The 27,717-nt window shown below is 34.8% G+C and overlaps 20 non-coding genes across 20 annotated transcripts; all 20 read right to left on the bottom strand.

Moving 5' to 3' along the window:
• Positions 1–464: 464 nt before the first annotated feature.
• TRNAS-GCU (transfer RNA serine (anticodon GCU)) lies at positions 465–546 on the bottom strand. The gene has a single exon. It is a non-coding gene; the product is annotated as a tRNA-Ser (tRNA).
• A 1,046-nt stretch (positions 547–1,592) lies between these two features.
• Positions 1,593–1,674, bottom strand: TRNAS-GCU (transfer RNA serine (anticodon GCU)). Its single transcript has one exon. It is a non-coding gene; the product is annotated as a tRNA-Ser (tRNA).
• Positions 1,675–2,616: 942 nt separating this feature from the next.
• On the bottom strand, positions 2,617–2,698 carry TRNAS-GCU (transfer RNA serine (anticodon GCU)). Its single transcript has one exon. It is a non-coding gene; the product is annotated as a tRNA-Ser (tRNA).
• Positions 2,699–3,641: 943 nt separating this feature from the next.
• TRNAS-GCU (transfer RNA serine (anticodon GCU)) lies at positions 3,642–3,723 on the bottom strand. The gene has a single exon. It is a non-coding gene; the product is annotated as a tRNA-Ser (tRNA).
• Positions 3,724–4,666: 943 nt separating this feature from the next.
• On the bottom strand, positions 4,667–4,748 carry TRNAS-GCU (transfer RNA serine (anticodon GCU)). Its single transcript has one exon. It is a non-coding gene; the product is annotated as a tRNA-Ser (tRNA).
• A 1,046-nt stretch (positions 4,749–5,794) lies between these two features.
• Positions 5,795–5,876, bottom strand: TRNAS-GCU (transfer RNA serine (anticodon GCU)). Its single transcript has one exon. It is a non-coding gene; the product is annotated as a tRNA-Ser (tRNA).
• A 429-nt stretch (positions 5,877–6,305) lies between these two features.
• On the bottom strand, positions 6,306–6,387 carry TRNAS-GCU (transfer RNA serine (anticodon GCU)). The gene has a single exon. It is a non-coding gene; the product is annotated as a tRNA-Ser (tRNA).
• Positions 6,388–7,432: 1,045 nt separating this feature from the next.
• On the bottom strand, positions 7,433–7,514 carry TRNAS-GCU (transfer RNA serine (anticodon GCU)). The gene has a single exon. It is a non-coding gene; the product is annotated as a tRNA-Ser (tRNA).
• Positions 7,515–8,554: 1,040 nt separating this feature from the next.
• Positions 8,555–8,636, bottom strand: TRNAS-GCU (transfer RNA serine (anticodon GCU)). The gene has a single exon. It is a non-coding gene; the product is annotated as a tRNA-Ser (tRNA).
• A 1,554-nt stretch (positions 8,637–10,190) lies between these two features.
• Positions 10,191–10,272, bottom strand: TRNAS-GCU (transfer RNA serine (anticodon GCU)). Its single transcript has one exon. It is a non-coding gene; the product is annotated as a tRNA-Ser (tRNA).
• Positions 10,273–11,214: 942 nt separating this feature from the next.
• On the bottom strand, positions 11,215–11,296 carry TRNAS-GCU (transfer RNA serine (anticodon GCU)). The gene has a single exon. It is a non-coding gene; the product is annotated as a tRNA-Ser (tRNA).
• Positions 11,297–13,364: 2,068 nt separating this feature from the next.
• Positions 13,365–13,446, bottom strand: TRNAS-GCU (transfer RNA serine (anticodon GCU)). The gene has a single exon. It is a non-coding gene; the product is annotated as a tRNA-Ser (tRNA).
• A 430-nt stretch (positions 13,447–13,876) lies between these two features.
• TRNAS-GCU (transfer RNA serine (anticodon GCU)) lies at positions 13,877–13,958 on the bottom strand. Its single transcript has one exon. It is a non-coding gene; the product is annotated as a tRNA-Ser (tRNA).
• A 943-nt stretch (positions 13,959–14,901) lies between these two features.
• On the bottom strand, positions 14,902–14,983 carry TRNAS-GCU (transfer RNA serine (anticodon GCU)). Its single transcript has one exon. It is a non-coding gene; the product is annotated as a tRNA-Ser (tRNA).
• Positions 14,984–16,516: 1,533 nt separating this feature from the next.
• On the bottom strand, positions 16,517–16,598 carry TRNAS-GCU (transfer RNA serine (anticodon GCU)). The gene has a single exon. It is a non-coding gene; the product is annotated as a tRNA-Ser (tRNA).
• Positions 16,599–18,153: 1,555 nt separating this feature from the next.
• TRNAS-GCU (transfer RNA serine (anticodon GCU)) lies at positions 18,154–18,235 on the bottom strand. Its single transcript has one exon. It is a non-coding gene; the product is annotated as a tRNA-Ser (tRNA).
• A 3,593-nt stretch (positions 18,236–21,828) lies between these two features.
• Positions 21,829–21,910, bottom strand: TRNAS-GCU (transfer RNA serine (anticodon GCU)). Its single transcript has one exon. It is a non-coding gene; the product is annotated as a tRNA-Ser (tRNA).
• Positions 21,911–23,353: 1,443 nt separating this feature from the next.
• TRNAS-GCU (transfer RNA serine (anticodon GCU)) lies at positions 23,354–23,435 on the bottom strand. Its single transcript has one exon. It is a non-coding gene; the product is annotated as a tRNA-Ser (tRNA).
• A 1,554-nt stretch (positions 23,436–24,989) lies between these two features.
• On the bottom strand, positions 24,990–25,071 carry TRNAS-GCU (transfer RNA serine (anticodon GCU)). Its single transcript has one exon. It is a non-coding gene; the product is annotated as a tRNA-Ser (tRNA).
• Positions 25,072–26,984: 1,913 nt separating this feature from the next.
• Positions 26,985–27,066, bottom strand: TRNAS-GCU (transfer RNA serine (anticodon GCU)). Its single transcript has one exon. It is a non-coding gene; the product is annotated as a tRNA-Ser (tRNA).
• Positions 27,067–27,717: the final 651 nt, after the last annotated feature.

Below are 27,717 nucleotides of genomic sequence, written 5' to 3'. Positions count from 1 at the left end.
GCACAATGGATTAGCAGTCCATCGCCTTAACCACTCGGCCACCTCGTCTTTCTGGCACAAATAAAGAAGTGTTTTCTGACACCACTTGTCATATTTTAAATCAATTCTTTATACATTGTTGGTTGTGTTCTCATCAATATCACAGGCTTGTTAGCAATTCCACTTTCAAGTGAGCCTTTGCCTAAAGAACATTTATTTTATTTAAACATAACCTATATTTGTGAACTACTACACCAGCATGTTGATCCATCACAAACGACAAAAAATCATAACATACACATCTGGCCAATGACATGACTTCTACTATAACAGTAATGGTAGATTTTCACTTACTGTGTTCTATGTATGTCTTTAATGAAAAGCATTGTTCATTGAAGAAGATTTCTTAATTGAATTAGTTTATTTTTGACATTTGAGTGTCACTTCACTTATGAAGCATTATTTGTAAAATCCCATTTCCAAGCCGACAAGGATGGGATTTGAACTCATGCGTGCAGAGCACAATGGATTAGCAGTCCATCGCCTTAACCACTCGGCCACCTCGTCTTTCTGGCACAAAAAAGATGGGTTTTCGGACAACACTTGTCATATTTTAAATCAATTCTTTATACTTTGTTGGTTGTGTTCTCATCAATATCACAGGCTTGTTAGCAAGTCCACTTTCAAGTGAGCCTTTGCTTAAAGAACATTTAATATACTTGAAATGTAACCTATATTTGTGAACTACTGCACCATCATGTTGATCCATCACAAATGACAAAAAATCATAACTTACAAATCTGGCCAATGACATGACTTCTACTATAACAGTAATGGTAGTTTTTCCCTAAATGTGTGCTATGAATGTCTTTAATGAAAAGCATTGTTCATTGAAGTAGATTTCTTAATTGAACTAGTATATTTTTGACATTTGAGTGTCAGCTTCACTTAAGAAGCATTATTTGCAAAAATTCCATTTCCAAGCAAATAATTCCAAACCGACAAGGATGGGATTTGAACCCATGCATGGAGAGCACAATGGATTGTGCTCTGCATGCATGGGTTCAAATCCCATCCTCGTTGGTTTGGAATTGTTTGCTTGGAAATGGAATTTTTGCAAATAATGCTTCATATGTGAAGTGAAGTGAAGTTCATCACCTTAACCACTCGGCCACCTCGTCATTCTGGCACAAATAAAGAAGGGTTTTCTGACACCACTTGTCTTGTTTTAAATCAATTATTTATACATTATTGGTTGTGTTCTCATCAATTTCACAGGCTTGTTAGCAAGTCCACTTTCAAGTGAGCCTTTGCTTAAAAAACATTTATTTTACTTTAAACGTAACCTATATTTGTGAACTACTACACCATCATGTTGATCCATCACAAACGACAAAAAATCATAACATACACATCTGGCCAATGACATGACTACTCCTATAACAGTAATGGTAGATTTTCACTAAATGTGTTCTATGTATGTCTTTAATGAAAAGCATTGTTCATTGAAGTAGATTTCTTAATTGAATTAGTTTATTTTTGACTTTTGAGTGTCAGCTTCACTTATGAAGCATTATTTGCAAAATTCCATTTCCAAGCAAACAATTCCAAACCGACGAGGATGGGATTTGAACCCATGCGTGCAGAGCACAATGGATTAGCAGTCCATCGCCTTAACCACTCGGCCACCTCGTCTTTCTGGCACAAAAAAGAAGGGTTTTCTGACACCACTTGTCATATTTTAAATCAATTCTTTATGCATTGTTAGTTGTGTTCTTACCAATATCACAGGCTTGTTAGCAAGTCGACTTTCAAGTGAGCCTTTGCTTAAAGAACATTTATTTTACTTGAAATGTAACCTATATTTGTGAACTACTGCACCATCATGTTGATCCATCACAAATGACAAAAAATCATAACATACACATCTGGCCAATGACATGACTTCTACTATAACAGTAATGGTAGATTTTCGCTAAATGTGTGCTATGTATGTCTTTAATGAAAAGCATTGTTCATTGAACTAGATTTCTTAATTGAATTAGTTTATTTTTGACATTTGAGTGTCACTTCACTTATGAAGCATTATTTGTAAAATTTCATTTCCAAGCATATAATTCCAAACCGACAAGGATGGGATTTGAATCCATGCGTGCAGAGCACAATGGATTAGCAGTCCATCGCCTTAACCACTCGGCCACCTCGTCTTTCTGGCACGAATAAAGAAGTGTTTTCTGACACCACTTGTCATATTTTAAATCAATTCTTTATACATTGTTGGTTGTGTTCTCAGCAATATCACAGGCTTGTTAGCAATTCCACTTTCAAGTGAGCCTTTGCTTAAAGAACATTTATTTTATTTAAACATAACCTATATTTGTGAACTACTACACCAGCATGTTGATCTATCACAAACGACAAAAAATCATAACATACACATCTGGCCAATGACATGACTTCTACTATAACAGTAATGGTAGATTTTCACTTAATGTGTTCTATGTATGTCTTTAATGAAAAGCATTGTTCATTGAAGAAGATTTCTTAATTGAATTAGTTTATTTTTGACATTTGAGTGTCACTTCACTTATGAAGCATTATTTGTAAAATCCCATTTCCAAGCATACAATTCCAAACCGACAAGGATGGGATTTGAACTCATGCGTGCAGAGCACAATGGATTAGCAGTCCATCGCCTTAACCACTCGGCCACCTCGTCTTTCTGGCACAAAAAAGAAGGGTTTTCGGACAACATTTGTCATATTTTAAATCAATTCTTTATACTTTGTTGGTTGTGTTCTCATCAATATCACAGGCTTGTTAGCAAGTCCACTTTCAAGTGAGCCTTTGCTTAAAGAACATTTAATATACTTGAAATGTAACCTATATTTGTGAACTACTGCACCATCATGTTGATCCATCACAAATGACAAAAAATCATAACATACACATCTGGCCAATGACATGACTTCTACTATAACAGTAATGGTAGATTTTCACTAAATGTGTGCTATGTATGTCTTTAATGAAAAGCATTGTTCATTGAAGTAGATTTCTTAATTGAATTAGTTTATTTTTGACTTTTGAGTGTGAGCTTCACTTATGAAGCATTATTTGTAAAATTCCATTTCCAAGCATATAATTCCAAACCGACAAGGATGGGATTTGAATCCATGCGTGCAGAGCACAATGGATTAGCAGTCCATCGCCTTAACCACTCGGCCACCTCGTCTTTCTTGCACAAATAATGAAGTGTTTTCTGACACCACTTGTCATATTTTAAATCAATTCTTTATACATTGTTGGTTGTGTTCTCATCAATATCACAGGCTTGTTAGCAATTCCACTTTCAAGTGAGCCTTTGCTTAAAGAACATTTATTTTATTTAAACATAACCTATATTTGTGAACTACTACACCAGCATGTTGATCCATCACAAACGACAAAAAATCATAACATACACATCTGGCCAATGACATGACTTCTACTATAACAGTAATGGTAGATTTTCACTTAATGTGTTCTATGTATGTCTTTAATGAAAAGCATTGTTCATTGAAGAAGATTTCTTAATTGAATTAGTTTATTTTTGACATTTGAGTGTCACTTCACTTATGAAGCATTATTTGTAAAATCCCATTTCCAAGCATACAATTCCAAACCGACAAGGATGGGATTTGAACTCATGCGTGCAGAGCACAATGGATTAGCAGTCCATCGCCTTAACCACTCGGCCACCTCGTCTTTCTGGCACAAAAAAGAAGGGTTTTCGGACAACACTTGTCATATTTTAAATCAATTCTTTATACTTTGTTGGTTGTGTTCTCATCAATATCACAGGCTTGTTAGCAATTCCACTTTCAAGTGAGCCTTTGCTTAAAGAACATTTAATATACTTGAAATGTAACCTATATTTGTGAACTACTGCACCATCATGTTGATCCATCACAAATGACAAAAAATCATAACATACACATCTGGCCAATGACATGACTTCTACTATAACAGTAATGGTAGATTTTCACTAAATGTGTGCTATGTATGTCTTTAATGAAAAGCATTGTTCATTGAAGTAGATTTCTTAATTGAATTAGTTTATTTTTGACTTTTGAGTGTGAGCTTCACTTATGAAGCATTATTTGTAAAATTCCATTTCCAAGCATATAATTCCAAACCGACAAGGATGGGATTTGAATCCATGCGTGCAGAGCACAATGGATTAGCAGTCCATCGCCTTAACCACTCGGCCACCTCGTCTTTTTGGCACAAATAAAGAAGTGTTTTCTGACACCACTTGTCATATTTTAAATCAATTCTTTATACATTGTTGGTTGTGTTCTCATCAATATCACAGGCTTGTTAGCAATTCCACTTTCAAGTGAGCCTTTGCCTAAAGAACATTTATTTTATTTAAACATAACCTATATTTGTGAACTACTACACCAGCATGTTGATCCATCACAAACGACAAAAAATCATAACATACACATCTGGCCAATGACATGACTTCTACTATAACAGTAATGGTAGATTTTCACTTAATGTGTTCTATGTATGTCTTTAATGAAAAGCATTGTTCATTGAAGAAGATTTCTTAATTGAATTAGTTTATTTTTGACATTTGAGTGTCACTTCACTTATGAAGCATTATTTGTAAAATCCCATTTCCAAGCATACAATTCCAAACCGACAAGGATGGGATTTGAACTCATGCGTGCAGAGCACAATGGATTAGCAGTCCATCGCCTTAACCACTCGGCCACCTCGTCTTTCTGGTACAAAAAAGATGGGTTTTCGGACAACACTTGTCATATTTTAAATCAATTCTTTATACTTTGTTGGTTGTGTTCTCATCAATATCACAGGCTTGTTAGCAAGTCCACTTTCAAGTGAGCCTTTGCTTAAAGAACATTTAATATACTTGAAATGTAACCTATATTTGTGAACTACTGCACCATCATGTTGATCCATCACAAATGACAAAAAATCATAACTTACAAATCTGGCCAATGACATGACTTCTACTATAACAGTAATGGTAGTTTTTCCCTATATGTGTGCTATGAATGTCTTTAATGAAAAGCATTGTTCATTGAAGTAGATTTCTTAATTGAACTAGTATATTTTTGACATTTGAGTGTCAGCTTCACTTAAGAAGCATTATTTGCAAAAATTCCATTTCCAAGCAAACAATTCCAAACCGACGAGGATGGGATTTGAACCCATGCATGGAGAGCACAATGGATTGTGCTCTGCATGCATGGGTTCAAATCCCATCCTCGTTGGTTTGGAATTGTTTGCTTGGAAATGGAATTTTTGCAAATAATGCTTCATATGTGAAGTGAAGTGAAGTTCATCACCTTAACCACTCGGCCACCTCGTCATTCTGGCACAAATAAAGAAGGGTTTTCTGACACCACTTGTCTTGTTTTAAATCAATTATTTATACATTATTGGTTGTGTTCTCATCAATATCACAGGCTTGTTAGCATGTCCACATTCAAGTGAGCCTTTGCTTTAAGAACATTTATTTTACTTGAAATGTAACCTATATTTGTGAACTACTGCACCATCATGTTGATCCATCACAAATGACAAAAAATCATAACATACACATCTGGCCAATGACATGACTACTCCTATAACAGAAATGGTAGATTTTCACTAAATGTGTTCTATGTATGTCTTTAATGAAAAGCATTGTTCATTGAAGTAGATTTCTTAATTGAATTAGTTTATTTTTGACTTTTGAGTGTCAGCTTCACTTATGAAGCATTATTTGCAAAATTCCATTTCCAAGCAAACAATTCCAAACCAACGAGGATGGGATTTGAACCCATGCGTGCAGAGCACAATGGATTAGCAGTCCATCGCCTTAACCACTCGGCCACCTCGTCTTTCTGGCACAAAAAAGAAGGGTTTTCTGACACCACTTGTCATATTTTAAATCAATTCTTTATACATTGTTAGTTGTGTTCTCATCAATATCACAGGCTTGTTAGCAAGTCCACTTTCAAGTGAGCCTTTGCTTAAAGAACATTTATTTTACTTGAAATGTAACCTATATTTGTGAACTACTGCACCATCATGTTGATCCATCACAAATGAAAAAAATCATAACATACAAATCTGGCCAATGACATGACTACTACTATAACAGTAATGGTAGATTTTCACTTAATGTGTTCTATGTATGTCTTTAATGAAAAGCATTGTTCATTGAAGAAGATTTCTTAATTGAATTAGTTTATTTTTGACATTTGAGTGTCACTTCACTTATGAAGCATTATTTGTAAAATCCCATTTCCAAGCATACAATTCCAAACCGACGAGGATGGGATTTGAACTCATGCGTGCAGAGCACAATGGATTAGCAGTCCATCGCCTTAACCACTCGGCCACCTCGTCTTTCTGGTACAAAAAAGATGGGTTTTCGGACAACACTTGTCATATTTTAAATCAATTCTTTATACTTTGTTGGTTGTGTTCTCATCAATATCACAGGCTTGTTAGCAAGTCCACTTTCAAGTGAGCCTTTGCTTAAAGAACATTTAATATACTTGAAATGTAACCTATATTTGTGAACTACTGCACCATCATGTTGATCCATCACAAATGACAAAAAATCATAACTTACAAATCTGGCCAATGACATGACTTCTACTATAACAGTAATGGTAGTTTTTCCCTATATGTGTGCTATGAATGTCTTTAATGAAAAGCATTGTTCATTGAAGTAGATTTCTTAATTGAACTAGTATATTTTTGACATTTGAGTGTCAGCTTCACTTAAGAAGCATTATTTGCAAAAATTCCATTTCCAAGCAAACAATTCCAAACCGACGAGGATGGGATTTGAACCCATGCATGGAGAGCACAATGGATTGTGCTCTGCATGCATGGGTTCAAATCCCATCCTCGTTGGTTTGGAATTGTTTGCTTGGAAATGGAATTTTTGCAAATAATGCTTCATATGTGAAGTGAAGTGAAGTTCATCACCTTAACCACTCGGCCACCTCGTCATTCTGGCACAAATAAAGAAGGGTTTTCTGACACCACTTGTCTTGTTTAAATCAATTATTTATACATTATTGGTTGTGTTCTCATCAATATCACAGGCTTGTTAGCATGTCCACATTCAAGTGAGCCTTTGCTTTAAGAACATTTATTTTACTTGAAATGTAACCTATATTTGTGAACTACTGCACCATCATGTTGATCCATCACAAATGACAAAAAATCATAACATACACATCTGGCCAATGACATGACTACTCCTATAACAGAAATGGTAGATTTTCACTAAATGTGTTCTATGTATGTCTTTAATGAAAAGCATTGTTCATTGAAGTAGATTTCTTAATTGAATTAGTTTATTTTTGACTTTTGAGTGTCAGCTTCACTTATGAAGCATTATTTGCAAAATTCCATTTCCAAGCAAACAATTCCAAACCAACGAGGATGGGATTTGAACCCATGCGTGCAGAGCACAATGGATTAGCAGTCCATCGCCTTAACCACTCGGCCACCTCGTCTTTCTGGCACAAAAAAGAAGGGTTTTCTGACACCACTTGTCATATTTTAAATCAATTCTTTATACATTGTTAGTTGTGTTCTCATCAATATCACAGGCTTGTTAGCAAGTCCACTTTCAAGTGAGCCTTTGCTTAAAGAACATTTATTTTACTTGAAATGTAACCTATATTTGTGAACTACTGCACCATCATGTTGATCCATCACAAATGAAAAAAATCATAACATACAAATCTGGCCAATGACATGACTACTACTATAACAGTAATGTTAGATTTTCAATAAATGTGTTCTATGTATGTCTTTAATGAAAAGCATTGTTCATTGAAGTAGATTTCTTAATTGAACTAGTTTATTTTTGACATTTGAGTGTCTGCTTCACTTATGAAGCATTATTTGCAAAAATTCCATTTCCAAGCAAATAATTCCAAACCGACGAGGATGGGATTTGAACCCATGGATGCAGAGCACAATGGATTGTGCTCTGCACGCATGGGTTCAAATCCCATCCTCATCGGTTTGGAATTGTTTGCAAGGAAATGGAATTTTTGCAAATAATGTTTTATAAGTGAAGTGAAGTCCATCGCCTTAACCACTCGGCCACCTCGTCTTTCTGGCACAAATAATGAAGGGTTTTCTGACACCACTTGTCTTGTTTTAAATCAATTCTTTATACATTATTGGTTGTGTTCTCATCAATATCACAGGCTTGTTAGCAAGTCCACTTTCAAGTGAGCCTTTGCTTAAAGAACATTTATTTTACTTTAAACGTATCCTATATTTGTGAACTACTACACCATCATGTTGATCCATCACAAACGACAAAAAATCATAACATACACATCTGGCCAATGACATGACTACTCCTATAACAGTAATGGTAGATTTTCACTAAATGTGTTCTATGTATGTCTTTAATGAAAAGCATTGTTCATTGAAGTAGATTTCTTAATTGAATTAGTTTATTTTTGACTTTTGAGTGTCAGCTTCACTTATGAAGCATTATTTGCAAAATTCCATTTCCAAGCAAACAATTCCAAACCGACGAGGATGGGATTTGAACCCATGCGTGCAGAGCACAATGGATTAGCAGTCCATCGCCTTAACCACTCGGCCACCTCGTCTTTCTGGCACAAAATAGAAGGGTTTTCGGACAACACTTGTCATATTTTAAATCAATTCTTTATACTTTGTTGGTTGTGTTCTCATCAATATCACAGGCTTGTTAGCAAGTCCACTTTCAAGTGAGCCTTTGATTAAAGAACATTTAATATACTTGAAATGTAACCTATATTTGTGAACTACTGCACCATCATGTTGATCCATCACAAATGACAAAAAATCATAACATACACATCTGGCCAATGACATGACTTCTACTATAACAGTAATCGTAGATTTTCACTAAATGTGTGCTATGTATGTCTTTAATGAAAAGCATTGTTCATTGAAGTAGATTTCATAATTGAATTAGTTTATTTTTGACATTTGAGTGTCACTTCACTTATAAAGCATTATTTGTTAAATTCCATTTCAAAGCATTCAATTCCAAACCGATAAAGATGGGATTTGAACCAATGCGTGCAGAGGACAATGGATTAGCAGTCCATCGCCTAAACCACTCGGCCACCTCGTCTTTCTGGCAAAAATAATGAAGTGTTGTCTGACACCACTTGTCATATTTTAAATCATTTCTTTACACATTGTTGGTTGTGTTCTCAGCAATATCACAGGCTTGTTAGTAAGTCCACTTTCAAGTGAGCCTTTGCTTAAAGAACATTTATTTTACTTTAAACGTAACTTATATTTGTGAACTACTACACCATCATGTTGATCCATCACAAACGACAAAAAATCATAACATACAAATCTGGCCAATGACATGACGACTACTATAACAGTAATGGTAGATTTTCACTAAATGTGTTCTATGTATGTCTTTAATGAAAAGCATTGTTCATTGAAGTAGATTTCTTAATTGAACTAGTTTATTTTTGACATTTGAGTGTCTGCTTCACTTATGAAGCATTATTTGCAAAAATTCCATTTCCAAGCAAATAATTCCAAACCGACGAGGATGGGATTTGAACACATGGATGCAGAGCACAATGGATTGTGCTCTGCATGCATGGGTTCAAATCCCATCCTTATCGGTTTGGAATTGTTTGCTAGGAAATGGAATTTTTGCAAATAATGTTTTATAAGTGAAGTGAAGTCCATCGCCTTAACCACTCGGCCACCTCGTCTTTCTGGCACAAATAAAGAAGGGTTTTCTGACACCACTTGTCTTGTTTTAAATCAATTATTTATACATTATTGGTTGTGTTCTCATCAATATCACAGGCTTGTTAGCAAGTCCACTTTCAAGTGAGCCTTTGCTTAAAAAACATTTATTTTACTTTAAACGTAACCTATATTTGTGAACTACTACACCATCATGTTGATCCATCACAAACGACAAAAAATCATAACATACACATCTGGCCAATGACATGACTACTCCTATAACAGTAATGGTAGATTTTCACTAAATGTGTTCTATGTATGTCTTTAATGAAAAGCATTGTTCATTGAAGTAGATTTCTTAATTGAATTAGTTTATTTTTGACTTTTGAGTGTCAGCTTCACTTATGAAGCATTATTTGCAAAATTCCATTTCCAAGCAAACAATTCCAAACCGATGAGGATGGGATTTGAACCCATGCGTGCAGAGCACAATGGATTAGCAGTCCATCGCCTTAACCACTCGGCCACCTCGTCTTTCTGGCACAAAAAAGAAGGGTTTTCTGACACCACTTGTCATATTTTAAATCAATTCTTTATGCATTGTTAGTTGTGTTCTTATCAATATCACAGGCTTGTTAGCAAGTCCACTTTCAAGTGAGCCTTTGCTTAAAGAACATTTATTTTACTTGAAATGTAACCTATATTTGTGAACTACTGCACCATCATGTTGATCCATCACAAATGACAAAAAATCATAACATACACATCTGGCCAATGACATGACTTCTACTATAACAGTAATGGTAGATTTTCGCTAAATGTGTGCTATGTATGTCTTTAATGAAAAGCATTGTTCATTGAACTAGATTTCTTAATTGAATTAGTTTATTTTTGACATTTGAGTGTCACTTCACTTATGAAGCATTATTTGTAAAATTTCATTTCCAAGCATATAATTCCAAACCGACAAGGATGGGATTTGAATCCATGCGTGCAGAGCACAATGGATTAGCAGTCCATCGCCTTAACCACTCGGCCACCTCGTCTTTCTGGCACAAATAAAGAAGTGTTTTCTGACACCACTTGTCATATTTTAAATCAATTCTTTATACATTGTTGGTTGTGTTCTCAGCAATATCACAGGCTTGTTAGCAATTCCACTTTCAAGTGAGCCTTTGCTTAAAGAACATTTATTTTATTTAAACATAACCTATATTTGTGAACTACTACACCAGCATGTTGATCTATCACAAACGACAAAAAATCATAACATACACAACTGGCCAATGACATGACTTCTACTATAACAGTAATGGTAGATTTTCACTTAATGTGTTCTATGTATGTCTTTAATGAAAAGCATTGTTCATTGAAGAAGATTTCTTAATTGAATTAGTTTATTTTTGACATTTGAGTGTCACTTCACTTATGAAGCATTATTTGTAAAATCCCATTTCCAAGCATACAATTCCAAACCGACAAGGATGGGATTTGAACTCATGCGTGCAGAGCACAATGGATTAGCAGTCCATCGCCTTAACCACTCGGCCACCTCGTCTTTCTGGCACAAAAAAGATGGGTTTTCGGACAAGACTTGTCATATTTTAAATCAATTCTTTATACTTTGTTGGTTGTGTTCTCATCAATATCACAGGCTTGTTAGCAAGTCCACTTTCAAGTGAGCCTTTGCTTAAAGAACATTTAATATACTTGAAATGTAACCTATATTTGTGAACTACTGCACCATCATGTTGATCCATCACAAATGACAAAAAATCATAACATACACATCTGGCCAATGACATGACTTCTACTATAACAGTAATGGTAGATTTTCACTAAATGTGTGCTATGTATGTCTTTAATGAAAAGCATTGTTCATTGAAGTAGATTTCTTAATTGAATTAGTTTATTTTTGACTTTTGAGTGTGAGCTTCACTTATGAAGCATTATTTGTAAAATTCCATTTCCAAGCATATAATTCCAAACCGACAAGGATGGGATTTGAATCCATGCGTGCAGAGCACAATGGATTAGCAGTTCATCGCCTTAACCACTCGGCCACCTCGTCTTTCTGGCACAAATAAAGAAGGGTTTTCTGACACCACTTGTCATATTTTAAATCAATTCTTTGTACATTGTTGGTTGTGTTCTCAGCAATATCACAGGCTTGTTAGCAATTCCACTTTCAAGTGAGCCTTTGCTTAAGGAACATTTATTTTACTTTAAACATAACCTATATTTGTGAACTACTACACCAGCATGTTGATCCATCACAAATGACAAAAAATCATAACATACACATCTGGCCAATGACATTACTTCTACTATAACAGTAATGGTAGATTTTCACTAAATGTGTGCTATGTATGTCTTTAATGAAAAGCATTGTTCATTGAAGTAGATTTCTTAATTGAATTAGTTTATTTTTGACATTTGAGTGTCACTTCACTTATAAAGCATTATTTGTTAAATTCCATTTCAAAGCATTCAATTCCAAACCGATAAAGATGGGATTTGAACCCATGCGTGCAGAGGACAATGGATTAGCAGTCCATCGCCTAAACCACTCGGCCACCTCGTCTTTCTGGCAAAAACAAAGAAGTGTTGTCTGACACCACTTGTCATATTTTAAATCATTTCTTTACACATTGTTGGTTGTGTTCTCAGCAATATCACAGGCTTGTTAGTAAGTCCACTTTCAAGTGAGCCTTTGCTTAAAGAACATTTATTTTACTTTAAACGTAACTTATATTTGTGAACTACTACACCATCATGTTGATCCATCACAAACGACAAAAAATCATAACATACAAATCTGGCCAATGACATGACGACTACTATAACAGTAATGGTAGATTTTCACTAAATGTGTTCTATGTATGTCTTTAATGAAAAGCATTGTTCATTGAAGTAGATTTCTTAATTGAACTAGTTTATTTTTGACATTTGAGTGTCTGCTTCACTTATGAAGCATTATTTGCAAAAATTCCATTCCCAAGCAAATAATTCCAAACCGACGAGGATGGGATTTGAACACATGGATGCAGAGCACAATGGATTGTGCTCTGCATGCATGGGTTCAAATCCCATCCTTATCGGTTTGGAATTGTTTGCTAGGAAATGGAATTTTTGCAAATAATGTTTTATAAGTGAAGTGAAGTCCATCGCCTTAACCACTCGGCCACCTCGTCTTTCTGGCACAAATAAAGAAGGGTTTTCTGACACCACTTGTCTTGTTTTAAATCAATTATTTATACATTATTGGTTGTGTTCTCATCAATATCACAGGCTTGTTAGCAAGTCCACTTTCAAGTGAGCCTTTGCTTAAAAAACATTTATTTTACTTTAAACGTAACCTATATTTGTGAACTACTACACCATCATGTTGATCCATCACAAACGACAAAAAATCATAACATACACATCTGGCCAATGACATGACTACTCCTATAACAGTAATGGTAGATTTTCACTAAATGTGTTCTATGTATGTCTTTAATGAAAAGCATTGTTCATTGAAGTAGATTTCTTAATTGAATTAGTTTATTTTTGACTTTTGAGTGTCAGCTTCACTTATGAAGCATTATTTGCAAAATTCCATTTCCAAGCAAACAATTCCAAACCGACGAGGATGGGATTTGAACCCATGCGTGCAGAGCACAATGGATTAGCAGTCCATCGCCTTAACCACTCGGCCACCTCGTCTTTCTGGCACAAATAAAGAAGTGTTTTCTGACACCACTTGTCATATTTTAAATCAATTCTTTATACATTGTTGGTTGTGTTCTCAGCAATATCACAGGCTTGTTAGCAATTCCACTTTCAAGTGAGCCTTTGCTTAAAGAACATTTATTTTATTTAAACATAACCTATATTTGTGAACTACTACACCAGCATGTTGATCTATCACAAACGACAAAAAATCATAACATACACAACTGGCCAATGACATGACTTCTACTATAACAGTAATGGTAGATTTTCACTTAATGTGTTCTATGTATGTCTTTAATGAAAAGCATTGTTCATTGAAGAAGATTTCTTAATTGAATTAGTTTATTTTTGACATTTGAGTGTCACTTCACTTATGAAGCATTATTTGTAAAATCCCATTTCCAAGCATACAATTCCAAACCGACAAGGATGGGATTTGAACTCATGCGTGCAGAGCACAATGGATTAGCAGTCCATCGCCTTAACCACTCGGCCACCTCGTCTTTCTGGCACAAAAAAGAAGGGTTTTCGGACAACACTTGTCATATTTTAAATCAATTCTTTATACTTTGTTGGTTGTGTTCTCATCAATATCACAGGCTTGTTAGCAAGTCCACTTTCAAGTGAGCCTTTGCTTAAAGAACATTTAATATACTTGAAATGTAACCTATATTTGTGAACTACTGCACCATCATGTTGATCCATCACAAATGACAAAAAATCATAACATACACATCTGGCCAATGACATGACTTCTACTATAACAGTAATGGTAGATTTTCACTAAATGTGTGCTATGTATGTCTTTAATGAAAAGCATTGTTCATTGAAGTAGATTTCTTAATTGAATTAGTTTATTTTTGACTTTTGAGTGTGAGCTTCACTTATGAAGCATTATTTGTAAAATTCCATTTCCAAGCATATAATTCCAAACCGACAAGGATGGGATTTGAATCCATGCGTGCAGAGCACAATGGATTAGCAGTCCATCGCCTTAACCACTCGGCCACCTCGTCTTTCTGGCACAAATAAAGTAGTGTTTTCTGACACCACTTGTCATATTTTAAATCAATTCTTTATACATTGTTGGTTGTGTTCTCATCAATATCACAGGCTTGTTAGCAATTCCACTTTCAAGTGAGCCTTTGCCTAAAGAACATTTATTTTATTTAAACATAACCTATATTTGTGAACTACTACACCAGCATGTTGATCCATCACAAACGACAAAAAATCATAACATACACATCTGGCCAATGACATGACTTCTACTATAACAGTAATGGTAGATTTTCACTTAATGTGTTCTATGTATGTCTTTAATGAAAAGCATTGTTCATTGAAGAAGATTTCTTAATTGAATTAGTTTATTTTTGACATTTGAGTGTCACTTCACTTATGAAGCATTATTTGTAAAATCCCATTTCCAAGCATACAATTCCAAACCGACAAGGATGGGATTTGAACTCATGCGTGCAGAGCACAATGGATTAGCAGTCCATCGCCTTAACCACTCGGCCACCTCGTCTTTCTGGCACAAAAAAGAAGGGTTTTCGGACAACACTTGTCATATTTTAAATCAATTCTTTATACTTTGTTGGTTGTGTTCTCATCAATATCACAGGCTTGTTAGCAAGTCCACTTTCAAGTGAGCCTTTGCTTAAAGAACATTTAATATACTTGAAATGTAACCTATATTTGTGAACTACTGCACCATCATGTTGATCCATCACAAATGACAAAAAATCATAACATACACATCTGGCCAATGACATGACTTCTACTATAACAGTAATGGTAGATTTTCACTAAATGTGTGCTATGTATGTTTTTAATGAAAAGCATTGTTCATTGAAGTAGATTTCTTAATTGAATTAGTTTATTTTTGACATTTGAGTGTCACTTCACTTATAAAGCATTATTTGTTAAATTCCATTTCAAAGCATTCAATTCCAAACCGATAAAGATGGGATTTGAACCCATGCATGCAGAGCACAATGGATTAACAGTCCATCGCTTAAACCACTCGGCCACCTCGTCTTTCTGGCACAAATAAAGAAGTGTTGTCTGACACCACTTGTCATATTTTAAATAATTTCTTTACACATTGTTGGTTGTGTTCTCAGCAATATCACAGGCTTGTTAGCAAGTCCACTTTCAAGTGAGCCTTTGCTTAAAGAACATTTATTTTACTTTAAACGTAACTTATATTTGTGAACTACTACACCATCATGTTGATCCATCACAAACGACAAAAAATCATAACTTACAAATCTGGCCAATGACATGACTACTACTATAACAGTAATGGTAGATTTTCACTAAATGTGTTCTATGTATGTCTTTAATGAAAAGCATTGTTCATTGAAGTAGATTTCTTAATTGAACTAGTTTATTTTTGACATTTGAGTGTCTGCTTCACTTATGAAGCATTATTTGCAAAAATTCCATTTCCAAGCAAATAATTCCAAACCGACGAGGATGGGATTTGAACCCATGGATGCAGAGCACATGGGTTCAAATCCCATCCTCATCGGTTTGGAATTGTTTGCTAGGAAATGGAATTTTTGCAAATAATGTTTTATAAGTGAAGTGAAGTCCATCGCCTTAACCACTCGGCCACCTCGTCTTTCTGGCACAAATAAAGAAGGGTTTTCTGACACCACTTGTCTTGTTTTAAATCAATTATTTATACATTATTGGTAGTGTTCTCATCAATATCACAGGCTTGTTAGCAAGTCCACTTTCAAGTGAGCCTTTGCTTAAAGAACATTTATTTTACTTTAAATGTAACCTATATTTGTGAACTTCTACACCATCATGTTGATCCATCACAAACGACAAAAAATCATAACATACACATCTGGCCAATGACATGACTTCTACTATAACAGTAATGGTAGATTTTCACTAAATGTGTGCTATGTATGTCTTTAATGAAAAGCATTGTTCATTGAAGTAGATTTCTTAATTGAATTAGTTTATTTTTGACTTTTGAGTGTCAGCTTCACTTATGAAGCATTATTTGCAAAATTCCATTTCCAAGCAAACAATTCCCAAACGACGAGGATGGGAATTGAACCCATGCGTGCAGAGAACAATGGATTAGCAGTCCATCGCCTTAACCACTCTGCCACCTCGTCTTTCTGGCACAAAAAAGATGGGTTTTCAAGACACCACTTGTCATATTTTAAATCAATTCTTTATACATTGTTGGTTGTGTTCTCATCAATATCACAGGCTTGTTAGCAAGTCCACTTTCAAGTGAGCCTTTGCTTAAATAACATTTATTTTACTTTAAATGTAACCTATATTTGTTAACTACTACACCATCATGTTGATCCATCACAAATGACAAAAAATCATAACTTACAAATCTGGCCAATGACATGACTTCTACTATAACAGTAATGGTAGTTTTTCCCTAAATGTGTGCTATGAATGTCTTTAATGAAAAGCATTGTTCATTGAAGTAGATTTCTTAACTGAACTAGTATATTTTTGACATTTGAGTGTCAGCTTCACTTAAGAAGCATTATTTGCAAAAATTCCATTTCCAAGCAAACAATTCCAAACCGACGAGGATGGGATTTGAACCCATGCATGGAGAGCACAATGGATTGTGCTCTGCATGCATTGGTTCAAATCCCATCCTCGTTGGTTTGGAATTGTTTGCTTGGAAATGGAATTTTTGCAAATAATGCTTCATATGTGAAGTGAAGTCCATCGCCTTAACCACTCGGCCACCTCGTCTTTCTGGCACAAATAAAGAAGGGTTTTCTGACACCACTTGTCTTGTTTTAAATCAATTATTTATACATTACTGGTTGTGTTCTCAGCAATATCACAGGCTTGTTAGCAATTCCACTTTCAAGTGAGCCTTTGCTTAAAGAACATTTATATTACTTTAAACGTAACCTATATTTGTGAACTACTACACCATCATGTTGATCCATCACAAACGACAAAAAATCATAACATACACATCTGGCCAATGACATGACTACTCCTATAACAGTAGTGGTAGATTTTCACTAAATGTGTTCTATGTATGTCTTTAATGAAAAGCATTGTTCATTGAATTAGATTTCTTAATTGAATTAGTTCATTTTTGACATTTGAGTGTCACTTCACTTATGAAGCATTATTTGTAAAATTCCATTTCCAAGCATATAATTCCAAACCGACAAGGATGGGATTTGAATCTATGCGTGCAGAGCACAATGGATTAGCAGTCCATCGCCTTAACCACTCGGCCACCTCGTCTTTCTGGCACAAATAAAGAAGGGTTTTCTGACACCACTTGTCATATTTTAAATGAATTCTTTATACATTGTTGGTTGTGTTCTCAGCAATATCACAGGCTTGTTAGCAATTCCACTTTCAAGTGAGCCATTGCTTAAAGAACATTTATTTTACTTTAAACATAACCTATATTTGTGAACTACTACACCAGCATGTTGATCCATCACAAACGACTAAAAATCATAACATACACAGCTGGCCAATGACATGACTTCTACTATAACAGTAATGGTAGATTTTCACTAAATGTGTGCTATGTATGTCATTAATGAAAAGCATTGTTCATTGAAGTAGATTTCTTAATTGAATTAGTTTATTTTTGACTTTTGAGTGTGAGCTTCACTTATGAAGCATTATTTGCAAAATTCCATTTCCAAGCAAACAATTCCCAACCGACGAGGATGGGATTTGAACCCATGCGTGCAGAGCACAATGGATTAGCAGTCCATCGCCTTAACCACTCAGCCACCTCGTCTTTCTGGCACAAATAAAGAAGGGTTTTCTGACACCACTTGTCATATTTTAAATCAATTCTTTATACATTGTTGGTTGTGTTCTCAGCAATATCACAGGCTTGTTAGCAATTCCACTTTCAAGTGAGCCTTTGCTTAAATAACATTTATTTTACTTTAAACATAACCTATATTTGTGAACTACTACACCATCATGTTGATCCATCACAAATGAGAAAAAATCATAACTTACACATTTGGCCAATGACATGACTTCTACTATAACAGTAATGGTAGTTTTTCCCTAAATGTGTGCTATGAATGTCTTTAATGAAAAGCATTGTTCATTGAAGTAGATTTCTTAATTGAACTAGTATATTTTTGACATTTGAGTGTCAGCTTCACTTAAGAAGCATTATTTGCAAAAATTCCATTTCCAAGCAAACAATTCCAAACCGACGAGGATGGGATTTGAACCCATGCATGTAGAGCACAATGGATTGTGCTCTACATGCATGGGTTCAAATTTGTGTCATTCTGGCACAAATAAAGAAGGGTTTTCTGACACCACTTGTCTTGTTTTAAATCAATTCTTTATACATTATTGGTTGTGTTCTCATCAATATCACAGGCTTGTTAGCATGTCCACTTTCAAGTGAGCCTTTGCTTAAATAACATTTATTTTACTTTAAACATAACCTATATTTGTGAACTACTACACCATCATGTTGATCCATCACAAATGACAAAAAATCATAACTTACACATTTGGCCAATGACATGACTTCTACTATAACAGTAATGGTAGTTTTTCCCTAAATGTGTGCTATGAATGTCTTTAATGAAAAGCATTGTTCATTGAAGTAGATTTCTTAATTGAACTAGTATATTTTTGACATTTGAGTGTCAGCTTCACTTAAGAAGCATTATTTGCAAAAATTCCATTTCCAAGCAATCAATTCCAAACCGACGAGGATGGGATTTGAACCCATGCATGGAGAGCACAATGGATTGTGCTCTGCATGCATGGGTTCAAATTTGTGTCATTCTGGCACAAATAAAGAAGGGTTTTCTGACACCACTTGTCTTGTTTTAAATCAATTCTTTATACATTATTGGTTGTGTTCTCATCAATATCACAGGCTTGTTAGCATGTCCACATTCAAGTGAGCCATTGCTTAAAGAACATTTATTTTACTTTAGACATAACCTATATTTGTGAACTCCATCATGTTGATTCATCACACACGACAAAAAATCATAACACCTTTGGCCAATGACATGACTTCTACTATAACAGTAATGGTAGATTTTCACTAAATGTGTGCTATGTATGTCTTTAATGAAAAGCATTGTTCATTGAAGTAGATTTCTTAATTGAATTAGTTTATTTTTGACATTTGAGTGTCACTTCACTTATAAAGCATTATTTGTTTAATTCCATTTCAAAGCATTCAATTCCAAACCGATAAAGATGGGATTTGAACCCATGCGTGCAGAGCACAATGGATTAGCAGTCCATCGCCTAAACCACTCGGCCACCTCGTCTTTCTGGCAAAAATAAAGAAGTGTTGTCTGACACCACTTGTCATATTTTAAATCATTTTTTTACACATTGTTGGTTGTGTTCTCAGCAATATCACAGGCTTGTTAGCAAGTCCACTTTCAAGTGAGCCTTTGCTTAAAGAACATTTATTTTACTTTAAACGTAACTTATATTTGTGAACTACTACATCATCATGTTGATCCATCACAAACGACAAAAAATCATAACATACAAATCTGGCCAATGACATGACGACTACTATAACAGTAATGGTAGATTTTCACTAAATGTGTTCTATGTATGTCTTTAATGAAAAGCATTGTTCATTGAAGTAGATTTTTTAATTGAACTAGTTTATTTTTGACATTTGAGTGTCTGCTTCACTTATGAAGCATTATTTGCAAAAATTCCATTTCCAAGCAAATAATTCCAAACCGACGAGGATGGGATTTGAACCCATGGATGCAGAGCACAATGGATTGTGCTCTGCATGCATGGGTTCAAATCCCATCCTCATCGGTTTGGAATTGTTTGCTAGGAAATGGAATTTTTGCAAATAATGTTTTATAAGTGAAGTGAAGTCCATCGCCTTAACCACTCGGCCACCTCGTCTTTCTGGCACAAATAAAGAAGGGTTTTCTGACACCACTTGTCTTGTTTTAAATCAATTATTTATACATTATTGGTTGTGTTCTCATCAATATCACAGGCTTGTTAGCAAGTCCACTTTCAAGTGAGCCTTTGCTTAAAGAACATTTATTTTACTTTAAACGTAACCTATATTTGTGAACTACTACACCATCATGTTGATCCATCACAAATGACAAAAAATCATAACATACACATCTGGCCAATGACATGACTACTCCTATAACAGTAATGGTAGATTTTCACTAAATGTGTGCTATGTATGTCTTTAATGAAAAGCATTGTTCATTGAACTAGATTTCTTAATTGAATTAGTTTATTTTTGACATTTGAGTGTCACTTCACTTATAAAGCATTATTTGTTTAATTCCATTTCAAAGCATTCAATTCCAAACCGATAAAGATGAGATTTGAACCCATGCGTGCAGAGCACAATGGATTAGCAGTCCATCGCCTAAACCACTCGGCCACCTCGTCTTTCTGGCAAAAATAAAGAAGTGTTGTCTGACACCACTTGTCATATTTTAAATCATTTCTTTACACATTGTTGGTTGTGTTCTCAGCAATATCACAGGCTTGTTAGCAAGTCCACTTTCAAGTGAGCCTTTGCTTAAAGAACATTTATTTTACTTTAAACGTAACCTATATTTGTGAACTACTACACCATCATGTTGATCCATCACAAACGACAAAAAATCATAACATACACATCTGGCCAATGACATGACTACTCCTATAACAGTAGTGGTAGATTTTCACTAAATGTGTTCTATGTATGTCTTTAATGAAAAGCATTGTTCATTGAATTAGATTTCTTAATTGAATTAGTTAATTTTTGACATTTGAGTGTCACTTCACTTATGAAGCATTATTTGTAAAATTCCATTTCCAAGCATATAATTCCAAACCGACAAGGATGGGATTTGAATCTATGCGTGCAGAGCACAATGGATTAGCAGTCCATCGCCTTAACCACTCGGCCACCTCGTCTTTCTGGCACAAATAAAGAAGGGTTTTCTGACATCACTTGTCATATTTTAAATCAATTCTTTATACATTGTTGGTTGTGTTCTCAGCAATATCACAGGCTTGTTAGCAATTCCACTTTCAAGTGAGCCATTGCTTAAAGAACATTTATTTTACTTTAAACATAACCTATATTTGTGAACTACTACACCAGCATGTTGATCCATCACAAACGACTAAAAATCATAACATACACAGCTGGCCAATGACATGACTTCTACTATAACAGTAATGGTAGATTTTCACTAAATGTGTGCTATGTATGTCTTTAATGAAAAGCATTGTTCATTGAAGTAGATTTCTTAATTGAATTAGTTTATTTTTGACTTTTGAGTGTGAGCTTCACTTATGAAGCATTATTTGCAAAATTCCATTTCCAAGCAAACAATTCCCAACCGACGAGGATGGGATTTGAACCCATGCGTGCAGAGCACAATGGATTAGCAGTCCATCGCCTTAACCACTCGGCCACCTCGTCTTTCTGGCACAAATAAAGAAGGGTTTTCTGACACCACTTGTCATATTTTAAATCAATTCTTTATACATTGTTGGTTGTGTTCTCAGCAATATCACAGGCTTGTTAGCAATTCCACTTTCAAGTGAGCCTTTGCTTAAATAACATTTATTTTACTTTAAACATAACCTATATTTGTGAACTACTACACCATCATGTTGATCCATCACAAATGAGAAAAAATCATAACTTACACATTTGGCCAATGACATGACTTCTACTATAACAGTAATGGTAGTTTTTCCCTAAATGTGTGCTATGAATGTCTTTAATGAAAAGCATTGTTCATTGAAGTAGATTTCTTAATTGAACTAGTATATTTTTGACATTTGAGTGTCAGCTTCACTTAAGAAGCATTATTTGCAAAAATTCCATTTCCAAGCAAACAATTCCAAACCGACGAGGATGGGATTTGAACCCATGCATGGAGAGCACAATGGATTGTGCTCTACATGCATGGGTTCAAATTTGTGTCATTCTGGCACAAATAAAGAAGGGTTTTCTGACACCACTTGTCTTGTTTTAAATCAATTCTTTATACATTATTGGTTGTGTTCTCATCAATATCACAGGCTTGTTAGCATGTCCACTTTCAAGTGAGCCTTTGCTTAAATAACATTTATTTTACTTTAAACATAACCTATATTTGTGAACTACTACACCATCATGTTGATCCATCACAAATGACAAAAAATCATAACTTACACATTTGGCCAATGACATGACTTCTACTATAACAGTAATGGTAGTTTTTCCCTAAATGTGTGCTATGAATGTCTTTAATGAAAAGCATTGTTCATTGAAGTAGATTTCTTAATTGAACTAGTATATTTTTGACATTTGAGTGTCAGCTTCACTTAAGAAGCATTATTTGCAAAAATTCCATTTCCAAGCAAACAATTCCAAACCGACGAGGATGGGATTTGAACCCATGCATGGAGAGCACAATGGATTGTGCTCTGCATGCATGGGTTCAAATTTGTGTCATTCTGGCACAAATAAAGAAGGGTTTTCTGACACCACTTGTCTTGTTTTAAATCAATTCTTTATACATTATTGGTTGTGTTCTCATCAATATCACAGGCTTGTTAGCATGTCCACATTCAAGTGAGCCATTGCTTAAAGAACATTTATTTTACTTTAGACATAACCTATATTTGTGAACTCCATCATGTTGATTCATCACACACGACAAAAAATCATAACACCTTTGGCCAATGACATGACTTCTACTATAACAGTAATGGTAGATTTTTACTAAACGTGTGCTATGTATGTCTTTAATGAAAAGCATTGTTCATTGATGAAGATTTCTTAATTGAATTAGTTTATTTTTGACATTTGAGTGTCACTTCACTTATGAAGCATTATTTGAAAAATCCCATTTCCAAGCATACAATTCCAAACCGACAAGGATGGGATTTGAACTCATGCGTGCAGAGCACAATGGATTAGCAGTCCATCGCCTTAACCACTCGGCCACCTCGTCTTTCTGGAACAAAAAAGAAGGGTTTTCGGACACCACTTGTCATATTTTAAATCAATTCTTTATACTTTGTTGGTTGTGTTCTCATCAATATCACAGGCTTGTTAGCAAGTCCACTTTCAAGTGAGCCTTTGCTTAAAGAACATTTAATATACTTGAAATGTAACCTATATTTGTGAACTACTGCACCATCATGTTGATCCATCACAAATGACAAAAAATCATAAAATACACATCTGGCCAATGACATGACTTGTACTATAACAGTAATGGTAGATTTTCACTAAATGTGTGCTATGTATGTCTTTAATGAAAAGCATTGTTCATTGAAGTAGATTTCTTAATTGAATTAGTTTATTTTTGACATTTGAGTGTCACTTCACTTATAAAGCATTATTTGTTAAATTCCATTTCAAAGCATTCAATTCCAAACTGATAAAGATGGGATTTGAACCCATGCGTGCAGAGCACAATGGATTAGCAGTCCATCGCCTAAACCACTCGGCCACCTCGTCTTTCTGGCACAAATAAAGAAGTGTTGTCTGACACCACTTGTCATATTTTAAATCATTTCTTTACACATTGTTGGTTGTGTTCTCAGCAATATCACAGGCTTGTTAGCAAGTCCACTTTCAAGTGAGCCTTTGCTTAAAGAACATTTATTTTACTTTAAACGTAACTTATATTTGTGAACTACTACACCATCATGTTGATCCATCACAAACGACAAAAAATCATAACATACAAATCTGGCCAATGACATGAATACTACTATAACAGTAATGGTAGATTTTCACTAAATGTGTTCTATGTATGTCTTTAATGAAAAGCATTGTTCATTGAAGTAGATTTCTTAATTGAACTAGTTTATTTTTGACATTTGAGTGTCTGCTTCACTTATGAAGCATTATTTGCAAAAATTCCATTTCCAAGCAAATAATTCCAAACCGACGAGGATGGGATTTGAACCCATGGATGCAGAGCACAAAGTATAGTGCTCTGCACGCATGGGTTCAAATCCCATCCTCATCGGTTTGGAATTGTTTGCTAGGAAATGGAATTTTTGCAAATAATGTTTTATAAGTGAAGTGAAGTCCATCGCCTTAACCACTCGGCCACCTCGTCTTTCTGGCACAAATAAAGAAGGGTTTTCTGACACCACTTGTCTTGTTTTAAATCAATTATTTATACATTATTGGTTGTGTTCTCATCAATATCACAGGCTTGTTAGCAAGTCCACTTTCAAGTGAGCCTTTGCTTAAAGAACATTTATTTTACTTTAAACGTAACCTATATTTGTGAACTACTACACCATCATGTTGATCCATCACAAACGACAAAAAATCATAACATACACATCTGGCCAATGACATGACTACTCCTATAACAGTAATGGTAGATTTTCACTAAATGTGTTCTATGTATGTCTTTAATGAAAAGCATTGTTCATTGAAGTAGATTTCTTAATTGAATTAGTTTATTTTTGACTTTTGAGTGTCAGCTTCACTTATGAAGCATTATTTGCAAAATTCCATTTCCAAGCAAACAATTCCAAACCGACGAGGATGGGATTTGAAGCCATGCGTGCAGAGCACAATGGATTAGCAGTCCATCGCCTTAACCACTCGGCCACCTCGTCTTTCTGGCACAAAAAAGAAGGGTTTTCTGACACCACTTGTCATATTTTAAATCAATTCTTTATGCATTGTTAGTTGTGTTCTTATCAATATCACAGGCTTGTTAGCAAGTCCACTTTCAAGTGAGCCTTTGCTTAAAGAACATTTATTTTACTTGAAATGTAACCTATATTTGTGAACTACTGCACCATCATGTTGATCCATCACAAATGACAAAAAATCATAACATACACATCTGGCCAATGACATGACTTCTACTATAACAGTAATGGTAGATTTTCACTAAATGTGTGCTATGTATGTCTTTAATGAAAAGCATTGTTCATTGAACTAGATTTCTTAATTGAATTAGTTTATTTTTGACATTTGAGTGTCACTTCACTTATGAAGCATTATTTGTAAAATTCCATTTCCAAGCATATAATTCCAAACTGACAAGGATGGGATTTGAATCCATGCGTGCAGAGCACAATAGATTAGCAGTCCATCGCCTTAACCACTCGGCCACCTCGTCTTTCTGGCACAAATAAAGAAGGGTTTTCTGACACCACTTGTCATATTTTAAATCAATTCTTTATACATTGTTGGTTGTGTTCTCTGCAATATCACAGGCTTGTTAGCAATTCCACTTTCAAGTGAGCCTTTGCTTGTTCTATGTATGTCTTTAATGAAAAGCATTGTTCATTGAAGTAGATTTCTTAATTGAACTAGTTTATTTTTGACATTTGAGTGTCTGCTTCACTTATGAAGCATTATTTGCAAAAATTCCATTTCCAAGCAAATAATTCCAAACCGACGAGGATGGGATTTGAACCCATGGATGCAGAGCACAATGTATAGTGCTCTGCACGCATGGGTTCAAATCCCATCCTCATCGGTTTGGAATTGTTTGCTAGGAAATGGAATTTTTGCAAATAATGTTTTATAAGTGAAGTGAAGTCCATCGCCTTAACCACTCGACCACCTCGTCTTTCTGGCACAAATAAAGAAGGGTTTTCAGACACCACTTGTCTTGTTTTAAATCAATTATTTATACATTATTGGTTGTGTTCTCATCAATATCACAGGCTTGTTAGCAAGTCCACTTTCAAGTGAGCCTTTGCTTAAAGAACATTTATTTTACTTTAAACGTAACCTATATCTGTGAACTACTACACCATCATGTTGATCCATCACAAACGACAAAAAATCATAACATACACAACTGGCCAATGACATGACTACTCCTATAACAGTAATGGTAGATTTTCACTAAATGTGTTCTATGTATGTCTTTAATGAAAAGCATTGTTCAATGAACTAGATTTCTTAATTGAATTAGTTTATTTTTGACATTTGAGTGTCACTTCACTTATGAAGCATTATTTGTAAAATTCAATTTCCAAGCATATAATTCCAAACCGACAAGGATGGGATTTGAATCCATGCGTGCAGAGCACAATGGATTAGCAGTCCATCGCCTTAACCACTCGGCCACCTCGTCTTTCTGGCACAAATGAAGAAGGGTTTTCTGACACCACTTGTCATATTTTAAATCAATTCTTTATACATTGTTGGTTGTGTTCTCAGCAATATCACAGGCTTGTTAGCAATTCCACTTTCAAGTGAGCCATTGCTTAAAGAACATTTATTTTACTTTAAACATAACCTATATTTGTGAACTACTACACCAGCATGTTGATCCATCACAAACGACTAAAAATCATAACATACACATCTGGCCAATGACATGACTTCTACTATAACAGTAATGGTAGATTTTCACTAAATGTGTGCTATGTATGTCTTTAATGAAAAGCATTGTTCATTGAAGTAGATTTCTTAATTGAATTAGATTATTTTTGACTTTTGAGTGTGAGCTTCACTTATGAAGCATTATTTGCAAAATTCCATTTCCAAGCAAACAATTCCCAACCGACGAGGATGGGATTTGAACCCATGCGTGCAGAGCACAATGGATTAGCAGTCCATCGCCTTAACCACTCGGCCACCTCGTCTTTCTGGCACAAAAAAGAAGGGTTTTCGGACACCACTTGTCATGTTTTAAATCAATTCTTTAAACTTTGTTGGTTGTGTTCTCATCAATATCACAGGCTTGTTAGCAAGTACACTTTCAAGTGAGCCTTTGCTTAAAGAACATTTAATATACTTGAAATGTAACCTATATTGGTGAACTACTGCACCATCATGTTGATCCATCACAAATGACAAAAAATCATAAAATACACATCTGGCCAATGACATGACTTCTACTATAACAGTAATTGTAGATTTTCACTAAATGTGTGCTATGTATGTCTTTAATGAAAAGCATTGTTCATTGAAGAAGATTTCTTAATTGAATTAGTTTATTTTTGACATTTGAGTGTTACTTCACTTATAAAGCATTATTTGTTAAATTCCATTTCAAAGCATTCAATTCCAAACTGATAAAGATGGGATTTGAATCCATGCGTGCAGAGCACAATGGATTAGCAGTCCATCGCCTAAACCACTCGGCCACCTCGTCTTTCTGGCACAAATAAAGAAGTGTTGTCTGACACCACTTGTCATATTTTAAATCATTTCTTTACACATTGTTGGTTTTGTTCTCAGCAATATCACAGCCTTGTTAGCAAGTCCACTTTCAAGTGAGCCTTTGCTTAAAG

Source organism: Taudactylus pleione, unplaced genomic scaffold (assembly GCF_031769625.1).
Source record: "Taudactylus pleione unplaced genomic scaffold, aTauple2 ptg000680l, whole genome shotgun sequence".
Classification (NCBI taxonomy): Eukaryota; Metazoa; Chordata; class Amphibia; order Anura; family Myobatrachidae; genus Taudactylus; species Taudactylus pleione.
This window is presented reverse-complemented; position numbering and strand designations above follow the sequence as displayed.